Source organism: Triturus cristatus, chromosome 2_1 (assembly GCF_964204655.1).
Source record: "Triturus cristatus chromosome 2_1, aTriCri1.1, whole genome shotgun sequence".
Lineage (NCBI taxonomy): Eukaryota > Metazoa > Chordata > Amphibia > Caudata > Salamandridae > Triturus > Triturus cristatus.
Genome location: NC_140581.1, coordinates 734,225,493 through 734,238,728, shown reverse-complemented (window position 1 = coordinate 734,238,728; position 13,236 = coordinate 734,225,493). Strand labels below are relative to the sequence as shown.

Below are 13,236 nucleotides of genomic sequence, written 5' to 3'. Positions count from 1 at the left end.
ATTTGCATTTCCAGTTACAAATGTAGGTGACAAGTGCCGGGATGCAAAGCCATATAATGAAACCCCCAGGGCTGTCTGGGCCGTTCACAGCCAGGTGGGAGATCCCTGGAGCTGTGACCGTCTTGTGTTTCACGAGGACCTGCCACGCTCTTGTGAGTCAGCGCCTGTTCGCCTCTCCAGTATGTACCCTGGCGCTCGCTGCAACAACAAAGAAAAACACAACTGTGGAACATGGCAACACGTTTCTTGGCACTTGGAAGGGGAGCTGGGTCTTCTTCGAGAACATAAAAATTTGTTGTGTGAGAGTCAATGAAAGCTACGCTTGCACTCCGCCCCGACCCCCCCCTCCAGCCCTTCCCCCCTTTAAATTCCCTATTGTTTTCCGTGCATTTGGCTGCACGGTGTGGCTCAAGGCCGGAAGTCCACGAGGTGAAACGGCTGACAGAAATATTCACTGTTTAGCCCTGATTTTGGCATACTATTGAATTTTCCAGGTCTTCAGGGCACTACGTTTAATACATCTTGGATTTATTTAAAGACCCTATTAGGGTGCTTAACCCCTTCCATGCCTATGACGGAACGGTTCCGTCATGAGCATCGGTTGAGCTGTGCTCATGACGGAACCGTTCCGTCATGGCCCCGCCCGCGCTCGAACCCTTCAGCACCGCGGAGGAATCTGGCAAGCGCTGAAGGGGTTAAGGTGCCTACTGCAGACAGCCGAGTGCCCAAACTCAACAGGTTTAAATTCTAGTCAGATAGCTCAAGAGGTTAACGTCAGCTGCGAAGTTTATCTTAACATGCCACAGGCCCCAGTACTGTAGGGAGGCAAGTCACTCGGTTAAGGCGCATGCTGCGTAGCTGTGCGAGTTACCTGCACATAAAACGACCCGGTTGGGATCGGGTCCCCCGCTTCAAACCACACCACTCAGCTTCTGCAGGGGGGCGATAACAAAGAGTGCTGAATTCGAATCAGGCTCGCGGTACCCGGCTGCAGAGAATATGTCATGTTCTAGCACCTATCCTGGCAGGATACTGTGTCCGAGTAAAATTATTTCAGCACTCACGCTTATTGCGTGGGTCTTCCTGGTGAGTGAATATCACCCGAAAAAGAGCCTGTTACCACTCCGGGTTTAAGGGACAAAACGGTGTTCTCGCAAATGGTATAAAAGACCATCTTATCAAGAGTGTTTGTGGTCATGCTGTTAAAAAAAAGCAAAGGTGTGGGCTCCAGCGCAGACTCCGTGTCCGCCATGTCAGCTGCGGCGACAAGACTGGAGGTAAGCCGGGGAAAGCGAAGGCCGAGACGCCGTCGGAACCCGGCGGGAGAGCCTCTTCTGCTGCCCTGCGTTCAACTGCTGCACCGCCTGACCGGGATGAGTGAGCCCGGGTCCCCGACACTGCAGGCACGCGCTGCAACGCCAACAACAACTCTCTCTTAGAGCGTCCCAGTTGGACTGCCTCACATGACTGGTTTCTTTTCTTTATGGGGCCATGTGTTTAGCCCCATAAAGATAAAAAACCTTTTACGCCAGCAGTAAGTCGGGGCAGCCAGTCCAACTGGGACGGCTCTAAAAGAGAAAAGTTGTACGTCACGAGACGCTCCTTTCCAATGGCTGGCCACCGTTTAGCATAAACGGTGTCGCTAGCCAATGAAAAGGAGGGGCGGGGCTTAATGCCCACTAGAGAAATCTAACCTAAAACATTAAATCTCGCCAGCGAGACTGCGCATGTCTGCGCAGTCTTACGCCAGGCGAGACCTAAAAATGAGAAATGCTTTTATTTCTCCTAACTTTTCCGAATTTGCATGAGTGCTGCAATGTATAGCACAAATCCCACGAGGGAAAAGTTATAAAGTTTGTCTAGGCATAGTATTTTGTACTGGAATGGTGCCCTTCCAGCACAAAACCTATGCTAGACTACCACAGACAACTTCACACTACGGCGTAAAGGCGTGTGCGTGGCGCTCAGAGGTTTAATCGTGCACCAGTGCTAGGGAGAGAGCAGGATAGTGCCATATTTCTGTAGATATGGCACTTCCCTGCTCTCTCCCTGTCGTGCAACGCAGCAGCTATGGGTGCTGTGCTGTGTTGTTTGACAGTTTTGTAAATCTGGGCCTGAATATTGTGAGACTCACAACAAGTGCCTCTTCGAAAAATCATTTGAATGAACAATTCCGTTTCAGGCTCACAGTGTGACAACATCTTACTTAACTTGCGAAATAAACAAGTACAATAGGACTATTATCTTGCTGGCCCTGCTGAGTTTTAAAATAAGTCTCAGCTTTCTCTCTCAGGAACATGGGTGAGGCCACTTGGTTGCCGCTTCCTACTTTCCATAGCAGGCTGTAAACCCTACATCTATGTGCTGGACAGTTTTTGTCCTCCTAGGGGCTGCCTCCACTTGCTGCAGTACCTCTTAATCTCCTACCTACACCTCACTGCTTTCTTGGAGAGCGAGTGTATTTGCCTATGCAAGGAGGGTTGCTTTGTACAGCCTTGCCAGTGAGATCCAGATGTTCTTATATGTTCCCTGCAGTTCAACCTACCTCTTAATGGTCGCCAACTGGACGTGGCATGAGAGAAGCATTAGGGCATGTGTTTGACCTGCACAGTCATTGCTACATAGAGGGCACCTTCATACAGCGTAACGAGGCGATTGAGCAATGGGACAGCTGTGTAATTTGTTGTCATTAATTAATAGAGGGCAAAATCTCACCACTCAGCACAATAACAGAAACAAATAAGAGAACCGAGCTCCACAGAGAGGATGAAAACATTCCCTTTAGCACTAGACAGTAGACAAATATATGCATCAGAAACCCCTTTGCAAATGCAATATGCCTCATAATGATCTAGACAACACCCTTCTGCACTATGTCTCACGATGATATAGTCAACAACCTTCCTGCACTATGCCTCATGATGATCTAGACATCACCCTTCTGCACTATGCCTCATGATGATTTAGTTAACACCCTTCTGCACTATGCCCCATGATGATCTAGACAATGCTCTTCTGCACTATGCCTCATGATAATCTTGACAACACCCTTCTGCACTATCCCTCATGATGATCTAGGCAACACCCTTTTGCACTATGCACAATGATGAACTAGTCAACTCCCTTCTGCACTATGCCTCATGATGATCTAGACAACGCTCTTCTGCACTATGCCTCATGATGATCTTGTTAACACCCTTCTGGACTATGCCTCATGATGATCTAGTCAACTCCCTTCTGCACTATGCCTCAAGATGATCTACACAACGCTTTTCTGCATTATGCCTCATGATTATCTTGTCAACACCCTTCTTCACTATCCCTCATGATGATCTAGGCAACACCCTTTTGCACTATGCACAATGATGAACTAGTCAACTCCCTTCTGCACTATGCCTCATGATGATCTAGACAACGCTCTTCTGCACTATGCCTCATGATGATCTTGTCAACACCCTTCTGCACTATGCCTCATGATGATCTAGTCAACTCCCTTCTGTACTATGCCTCATGATGATCTAGACAACGCTCTTCTGCACTATGCCTCATGATGTACTTGTCAACACCCTTCTGCACTATGCCTCATGATGATCTAGTCAACTCCCTTCTGCACTATGCCTCAAGATGATCTAGACAACGCTTTTCTGCATTATGCCTCATGATTATCTTGTCAACACCCTTCTTCACTATCCCTCATGATGATCTAGGCAACACCCTTTTGCACTATGCACAATGATGAACTAGTCAACTCCCTTCTGCACTATGCCTCATGATGATCTAGACAACGCTCTTCTGCACTATGCCTCATGATGATCTTGTCAACACCCTTCTGCACTATGCCTCATGATGATCTAGTCAACTCCCTTCTGTACTATGCCTCATGATGATCTAGACAACGCTCTTCTGCACTATGCCTCATGATGTACTTGTCAACACCCTTCTGCACTATGCCTCATGATGATCTAGTCAACTCCCTTCTGCACTATGCCTCTTGATGATCTAGACAACGCTCTTCTGCATTATGCCTCATGATTATCTTGTCAACACCCTTCTTCACTATCCCTCATGATGATCTAGGCAACACCCTTCTGCACTATGCACAATGATGATCTAGTCAACTCCCTTCTGCACTATGCCTCATGATGATCTAGATAACGCTCTTCTGCACTATGCCTCATGATGATCTTGTCAACACCCTTCTGCGCTATGCCTCATGATGATCTAGTCAACTCCCTTCTGCACTATGCCTCGTGATGATCTAGACAACGCTCTTCTGCACTATGCCTCATGATGTACTTGTCAACACCCTTCTGCACTATGCCTCATGATGATCTAGTCAACTCCCTTCTGCACTATGCCTCACGATGATCTAGACAACGCTCTTCTGCACTATGCCTCATGATGTACTTGTCAACACCCTTCTGCACTATGCCTCATGATGATCTAGTCAACTCCCTTCTGCACTATGCCTCACGATGATCTAGACAACGCTCTTCTGCATTATGCCTCATGATGATCTTGTCAACACTCTTCTGCACTATAGCCCATGATGATCTAGTCAACACCCTTCTGCACTATGCACAATGGTGATCTAGTGAACTCACTCCTGAAGGGGTTTCTGTGAATGTGTCCGATGAGCAGGGCCTGCAGCACTTGTACTGTACCTACTGGAAGCAAGTTAACTCTCAGGGGTCAGAGAGTTTTTCAAGGCGCATTCAAACATTCTGTGTTGCTTCTAGTCCAACGGTGAGAGCCGCGCAGAAGTGCTCTGCTCCCAAAATTTTTTAAATTACCAACAACTGTCAAAATTAATTTGCTAAAAACAGAAACATTTTACAGACAGTTCTGAACAGAAACTCGTGAAATATGTAATATTGACAGAGCTTTACTTCTCTAGAATAGGCGGGAGATGCCAAGCTTCCATTAACGCTGTGCAGCTTATAGCAGGCACTTTGTGATCGGTAATAAGAAATGGCATCATTGCTTGTTTATAATAACTGAAAACTACCGGCACGTACACACATCTCATGCTTTTCAACTCATGATTATAATGTACTGTAGGGAGTACAATATCCAAGGTATAGTAGCAAATAATGTATATAACTATAGGAACAGTGTGTGGTACTATTTTAGGCCTGTGTCCAGAACTAGATATCGGTGAGTAACTCTTGGTTCCTCCAGCCATTTAGGAATATTCCATGTGTCCCATGTGGCCATATTAGCCCAGTCTCTAGTATGACAACAAGATGTGAATTATTGCAAGATCCTCTAAATATGAGGGTCCAAATTACTCATGTTTAAAAGTACCTTGTTCATGTGTAGGCAAATCCCTGGAAAATGTATTAACCAATTCTATTGGATAAATAAAGGGTGTTTTCAAAGCACTGCCTTTCAGGGTCACCTGCATATGGGACACCTACATATTCCGATTTGTTTATATACTGCTTTGTTGACCTCAGCCTTGTACTTGCTCTCTTGTTAACTCTGGAGGAATCAACTACTGAGGAGGTGCCTGCGATTACCCAGCGTGCATAGATGCCAGCATCATGGTGAGATCAGGAGCATCTAGAATCCTGCTTGCAGATGGAAACGTCTGCATCCTTGTTATAGTGCCACTGTGTACTTAATCACTCTTGCTCCTTCAGAGGAGATCTGCTGCTTAAGATGGTCGCTTGTCTGTCATTCATCCTACTTATTTCCACCAGATAAGGCTTCTTCTGGAGAGTCTTCATCACTCTCCTTGTATTGATCCACAGGAGGATTTCTTCAGTTCTGCCATAACGGTGTGATAGAAGCACTCAGTTCACTGACAAGATAATGGAGGCACTTTAATGGCCGACTTATACACAATGCCAATTGCATAAGATTTGAGCTCAAGTGACTCTGAAGCCTCAGTTGACTTAATTTCACTTTGTAGTTGGCAGTGGTATAATGCAAAATGATACCTCCCCGCAGAACGTGACAAGGAGCCCCTGAGTCTCCCACATCTTGTGTGTATTTGTTCGCCTTAGGCTGGGGGCCTCCTGAACGGTTCCTCCCCCCCACATACACACTGCAGGGGCAGCAGAGGCCTACACTACACCACTGGGAAGAGGGCACCTGAAATAGTCGGTGTCAATAAGAGGAGGAGGTAAGAAGATATTTATTAGCTATTGCCAAGTTGGTAAAAAGACACAGTAGAAGGGACAGACGTTGTCAGCTCTATCAACGTTTTCCTTATCATCAAGGCCACTGGATTTATGCGGCAGGAGAGGGCCAAATTATGCGGCATAATGCAGCACATTACTTCTTTATTTAATCATTTTTAAACTTGGTAACACTCTCTGGGCATTGGTTGCACCTTATTAGTACCATCCAAATATAGCAGTAAGCAACAGACGGGTGTACAGTCCAGCTTTGCAAAGGGCCATCCACTGCGCTGCAACACGTCATCCCATTTTTGGTAACCTTTGAACCTTTTGAGCTAGAAACAAAAAATTTGCTTCTGTTAAAATCTGTAGATTATGTGGCAGAGGATGGATTATGTGGCAAATGTGGCAAATCTATAATTATGCGAAAATCGCCGTGGCTGCACAATCGCATAATTCCAGCGGCTCTCCTTATCATACACCCTGCCAGCCACCACATAGATTAGCCTCTGCACTTCCCATGCACATAAGCAGATGAGACACAACTATATGCAAACTCTAGGGACTAGGGTATGATGTTACCTTAGAGTAGCTAAACTAAGAGCAGCTTGGCTGAGCGAAAATACTCCAATAAACTTCAGACCCCTTGCAAATCTTTAATCCTGATTTGCAGGTACACATTGTCGGGGCCGCCCTACTTACTAGGTTTTTTGTCTGCATCGTGGCTTGTACGAAGGCTATAACATGAGCGAAGCATGTTTCTCACTGAACAGGCACCACAGACACCCGGCCAGGATAGTACAGCATTGAATCAATAGATACAATCTACTCAGAAAACACACAAGAAGGACATACCACAGTACTGATGTGAAACAATAGAGCAACATCGCAGCTGCCAGAGAAAATCCCCAGATCAACGTGCAAGTTTGCTATAAATAAAGAAACCTTGTGCTCTTAAAAAGCAGTGACATTCTTGAAAAGCAATTTGTGTTTCCATCGCTCAGGTCTTAGAGAGCCCATAAATTAGTCATCAACATAGCCATGATCTCAAAATTAAACCAATTTCTAAATAATAGGAGCGAAAAAGGAATAATTGTGGTAGCTGTGATATTCAGGTTTTTTCTGAATAGCGACAGTGTCCTTTGTTGGAAAGAAACTTCTCAGAATAGGTATCCATCCTCGAAAGTGGCCAGATATGGGACCAGGAGAAGTGAAAAAGTACAGCAAGTAGGGCGTTCCTCTTTCTCCAGCAAGGTCACTTACACGTAACTCAAAAGGGCAGATAAGTGAACAACAAATGCTCCAGGGATGTTCTCACTTTGATGGTATTTCTTATATTTCCCAAATTGTTATTTCCTGCGGGCGAATATGTGTTTAAATCTATGACGTTTCATAGTTTTATTTTGTTTATATTGGCAATAAATGCCACACGAATCATAACGTATCAAATGTAAGATATACATCAGTTTGTTGCAAGTCAACATGAGAGTGGTGGGTTTTGAAACATCAGCATTGCTGAAATGTATTGATATTGGTCAAACATCCTAGGATTTCATGTTTGCAGGTGAATCTGAGCTATTGTCTTCTCTCCATCATACAGCATGGCTGTATGGCCAGATCAGCCTCCCTTTGCCTTACATGCTCCAGTACAATGTTTCAGGGCGAAGATCCCCAATGTTCATTGTAAGACACAAGGCAAGGTGAGGGCCTGCGAAGTTCACATGAAGCACACACTGTGGGATCCACTGGTTTCGTAGTCATCTCTCTACCGTCCCAATCACGGGTGAGCAGGATTTAGGTGAAGGGACACCATAAGGACGGAAACAAAGTTTTCTGCCCCAAATTCTGCACCTAAATCTGACTAGTCCGAGTTAATCTGCCCTAAATGAGGAATAAAATGTGGCTAAACAAGCCACGTAAACAAACGGGTCTTGATTGTCTTGAAACACTGTGGGTTGGAGACACAAAGGCATAAAGACTGTCATACACTGGAAATGTCCCACTTTACGAGGTATTCAAAGAGATCGACCTTGCAGCCATAAATTCATGAGCTGATGAGGAACATTACCCCATTAAAGCATAATATCATCCATGAGTAAATCACACTCAGGGATTGGGAAGTGGATGTCCCAAAGCGTGGTTTCCCTTGAAAGTCTTCTCTGATCCCTTCCCAACCTGGTAATGATTACAGATTTTCTCCTGTTGAGGGTGGGAGTAAATTCCTTCCCAGGGTGCAAAACACACTTAAACTTCGTGGGGGTGTAGATGTTATTTTTGTCAATTGATTTTTTTTTATTGTGGATTAAAGACAGAACAATTGTGCCATTGCACAAAATTACTAGAATCTTACAACACAATATTGTACCTTGTGTGCCATTACACATTGGAAAAATGTCTCCGCCGTGGAGGAAAAAAATGGAATTCACACAATTTTCCCACGTTTTTGCCTGAAAAGCTGTGAGTTGTACATATTTCCAGGCATAATCTGGAAAATAAATTGGGTGCTGCAAGCCATAAAACGACCTCATTACGAAGTTTCAGACCTGCAGGTGAAGTTTTATGATGTTCTTTCACGAATCAGACCCTGTGAGTGCACACCTTCAAGGCATAGAAATTGGCGTAGGTGTTTTGGAAGTTACTGTCCAAAAAGGAAAATTTGTGTCCTAATATAGAAAGAAAAAAAAAGTTAGCATGTGTATTTGTATTTGCATATGGATTTTTAGACTGGCAAATATAAAAATGTACATTTCGGAATGCTAATATGGAACTCACAAGAGTACACCTGGAGTGCTCTTGTTAACACTGTGCTCCTGGTAACTTTTGTGAATTCCATAAACACAAATCTGCCCCAAAGGTAGCTCTAACTTATAGGCATATTTTTGTGACTCAGGCCCACCATGACTGGAAGGGGAGTACAAGCAGGAATAAATCAAGGTACATATGTATAGAACTCAATATTGGGAAAGGATAGCAGATCACCTAGAATTTGGATTTCTAACTGATATTTACTGAAAAAACAAGGGTTACAGAGACACCGAGACGTTATAGTTAGGCTGACATGTCACTCGTAGAAAACCAGAGAAATTTATCAGTTATAGTAAGCTGAGCTACCTTTAACTTACGCCCCCACAATGCACTGCTTATGACCTCACATATAGCATCACTCATGACATGGTCAGTGACATCACTGATGAGCTCACTGATGACATCTCAATTGACATCACTGAGGACATCATTCAGTGAGTGTAAGTATTTTCTAAGAGTTTATGATTGTTAAACATATATACTAACCTACTACAAATGTTAAATGACTATACTGGGTGCACAACTACTGAGTGATACTGCTTCTGACATATATTATAAGAGTGCTGTGTAACTGTATGTATGCGTGGATGTGTGAGTTGCTGTATGGGTGTATAAGTGGGTGTGTGAGTAGCTTTGTGGGTCTGAGATTCTGCGTGAGTGGCTGTATTGGTGAGTGAGTGGGTGTGTCAGTGACTGTATGGGTGAGTGAGTGGCAGTATGAGTGGCTCTATGGGTGGGTAATGTAATTGGGTGGGTAGTGACTGTATGGGTGAATGAGTGGGTGTTTGAGTGGGTGTTTTTGTTAAGTGAGTTGGTGTGTGAGTGGCTGTATTGGAGAGTGAATGTCTGTGTGAATGGCTGTCTGGGTGAGTGAACGGGTGTATGAGGGCTTGTATGGATGAGTGAATGGATATTTAAGTGATTGTGTGGGTGTGAGAGTAAGTCAGTGTGTGAGTGCTTGTATGAGTGAGAGAGTGGCTGTGTTACGAGGCTGTATGGGTGAGTGAGTAGGTGTGTAAGTCACTGTGAAGATGAATAGGTGAGCAGTTGAGTAGCTGTATAGCTAAGTGTGTGGCTATGTGAGTGGCTGTATGGTGAGTGACTGGTTGTTTGAGTAGCTGTATGAGTGAGTGAATGGTTGTGTAAGTGGCTGTACAGGTGAGTGAGTGCGTGGGCATACAAGAGGTTGTATGTGGATGTGAGTGGTTCTGTGGATGTCGTCAGTGATGTCACTGACCATGTCAAGAGTGATGTAATATTTGAGGTCATACACAGTGCATTGCAGGGGCATACATTATAGTTAGCTCAGCTAACTATAGCTGTTGAATTTCCCTGGTTTTGTATGAGTGATATGTCAGCCTAACCTTTGGTTTAGTCAGTGAATTTCTAACTTTTTTGAAATTCTATTTCCTAACCTTAACGTCCCTGTAACCTCTGTTTTTTTCAGTGAATTTCTAAGGGTTTTTAAATTTTATTTCCTAACTATAACTTCCCTATAATCATTGTTTTTTTAAGTGAATTTCTAAGGTTATTTTAACTAGTAGTCACATTTGTAGAGTGGTGGAGTAAAGGGGCGGGGCATCTGAACACCTCTAAGCAATTATGCTGTGTGGGACTTACTGCAGGTAACAGGAGGGCTTTTTGTCCCCCAAGGGCACCCTAGAGCCAAGGGGCCTTTATTCCCCAACCAGCAGTGTGCCAAGAGGCGCATTTGCAGAGTGGTGGCGAAAGGAGGCATGGCCTCCGAAGTCCCCCAACAATCGTGCTTTGTGGGACTTACTGGAAGTAACAGGAGGACTTGTTGGCTCCCAAGGACCCTCAGCATCCAAGTGGACATCATACCTAACCAGCAGTGCGCCCAGAGCCACATTTGCAGAGAGGTGGAGAAGAGGGGTGTGGTCCCTGAAGACCTCTCAGCAATCCCACTGTGTGGGACTTACTGAAGGCAACAGGAGGCTTCCTGGCCCTCAAGGACCCTCTGGAGCCAAAGGGACTTCACCCCTCAACCAGCAGGCCCCATCCCCTGGGGCCTGGCCTCTAGTGTGAGTGCCCTGGTCCCACCCAGGGCACCCACTTAGAAATTTTGGGGACGGGTGGGGGGGGGGGGAGCCTCAAGGCCCCCACAGTCCCTCTTGGCTCCCCGCCTCCTGCTAGAGCCTGTATTGCTTTGACGGAGAGGGAGCTCTAAACATGCGGGTCCCTCTCTGGCAAAGTAATTGTGCTATGCTTTGAGCAAGCAAGAGCAAAATGCACTTGCTTGTTTAAAGTGGAACACAGCTTGCTATTGCACCCCGGGACATAGCAGGAGCAAGCCCTGGGAGATGGTGCTCCCCAGGAAAATTATTGGCTCCAGGAGGTGGGGCCGCACTCCCGCTATCCTTTCATATAATTTACCCTGGGGCCTACTGCATTCAATTGAACTTTTGCTCTAGGGAGGTGATGGTCCCAAGGGCTGCAGGGGGGGTTTCCGTGCAGAACTAGGCAAAGTAGACCACTTCTTTTTGAGAATTTTGTGAAGATTTAAAAGTTGTTAGCAAAACAAAAACTGCTTCGTCTATGGGAAAAGTTGGTCCTAACTATAACTACCTACTGGCTATCACTAGTAGGATAAATATATATAGCCACTTATAATGTTTTTTTAAATATCTACATTTTACACCACCACATTCTACAGATCCTTGGGCCTATTCACAAACTGCATTTTGTTGTATGTTTAGCAGTTCTACAATTGTTCTACTTCAAAATGCTGGGTGTTCACAAACATACATGCAGAAGTCTCAGTCTCCGCCTCTCCTTTTATTTATGTGCTAAGATTTCCACGTTAGTGTGCGTTTTTGTTGTAAATGTAAGAGGGACAAGGGGGGTGGCTGGAAAAAGAGGAATATTTATGACTAAATGGGAGATATTTAAAAAGGAGTAAAGATGAGTTAAGGGATTGTTAGGGAGGAATTTACCAAGGGACATGCACCCACCTACAAAAGAATAAGCCCTTAGCTATTAACAGACTGCACTTCTATAGTTACTGCAGCCAAAAAGCCAAAAACAGACCCAGATCAGTTGTAAATGTACTCCAGCTCAGATCTGGATCAAGTCTAGCACCACATATGGCATATACAATAATTGTGCAAAGGACTTAAAATAGAACACCATAGGCAATAGTGTTAAAATTAATTGATGTATTTCGACATTTTAAGAAATATATACAATTAAGTTAATGTTTAAAATATTATATGTAAATAAAAAAATATTGTTCTAAAATATATTAATATCCTTTTTAATTTAAAAATAAATGTAACATATTTTAAATTATTTAATTTAAATGTTTTCTATGAATGGCTTTATATACTGACTATATATAACTCTATACATAACTACTTTTTTAGCACGTAAATACATATTACTCTAAGTTGGCTTTTAAAATAAATCTTTAAAAGTATTTTCATTGAATATAGTTTAATTAATTAAATATTTATTTCAAAATGAGTTAATCATGCTGTAGCATTTTTAATTTTCTCCTTAATTTAAAATAGTTATATAAATGAAGTTACCTTTATGTTTAACATAAAGTTACTTTTCTCTTTATTTTACCATAAGGAGATCTCCATCTGTATGTGTAAGTAATTAGCAGTAACTTTACACTAGTAAATTCATCTCCATCCCCGTGTTTCAGAGGGTAGGGACATGTATGTTTACACTTTGTTTTAAATTTATTCTTGTCAATGGTTATTAGCCAAAAGTAATACATTTACTACCAAGTGTATGAGTAAATTTAAACGTGTATATTGACTCATGTGTAAATTTACCTTTGTGAGTAGCCCCTCATCTATAACTAAGAAAACTGAACATTTTTAGTGTCTTCTTGTTAACTTGTACAATTGAAACAATTTTCTTTATTTGTACAGTGACTTGTACTTCCACATCTCTAGGTAAATCAATGCTTACATGTTGGACACTGCTCTAAAATTCACCTCCCTTTTTAAGTCTGTGCTATATAAAACAATAGCGATTAAGTGAATTAAAGTATAACCATGACTCATCCTTAATTTTGACTGTGCATTATATTGAACGGTTTACTTAAATGTTGGCAACACTGAGGACACAAAAAGATCATGTGGATGAACTGAAACCTGAAATAGCTTTATCCTAGTGCCAAACTTAGGTATATATTTACTAAGCCTTTGTGCAGTGATTGTGTCACAAAAGTGATGCAAATTAATGCAAAATCTTATTTTTCCAAATTACTTTTCAGCACAAAACTTTTTTGGTGCTGGAAATTCACTTGAAAGTAGTGCAAAGCAGCGCC

The 13,236-nt window shown here is 43.3% G+C and overlaps 1 protein-coding gene across 1 annotated transcript in view; it reads left to right on the top strand.

Annotated features, from left to right (window-relative positions):
- The window catches only part of LOX (lysyl oxidase), a 98,515-nt gene that overhangs the window by 80,623 nt on the left and 4,656 nt on the right, over positions 1–13,236 (top strand). The gene's annotated exons all lie outside the window — the stretch shown is intronic.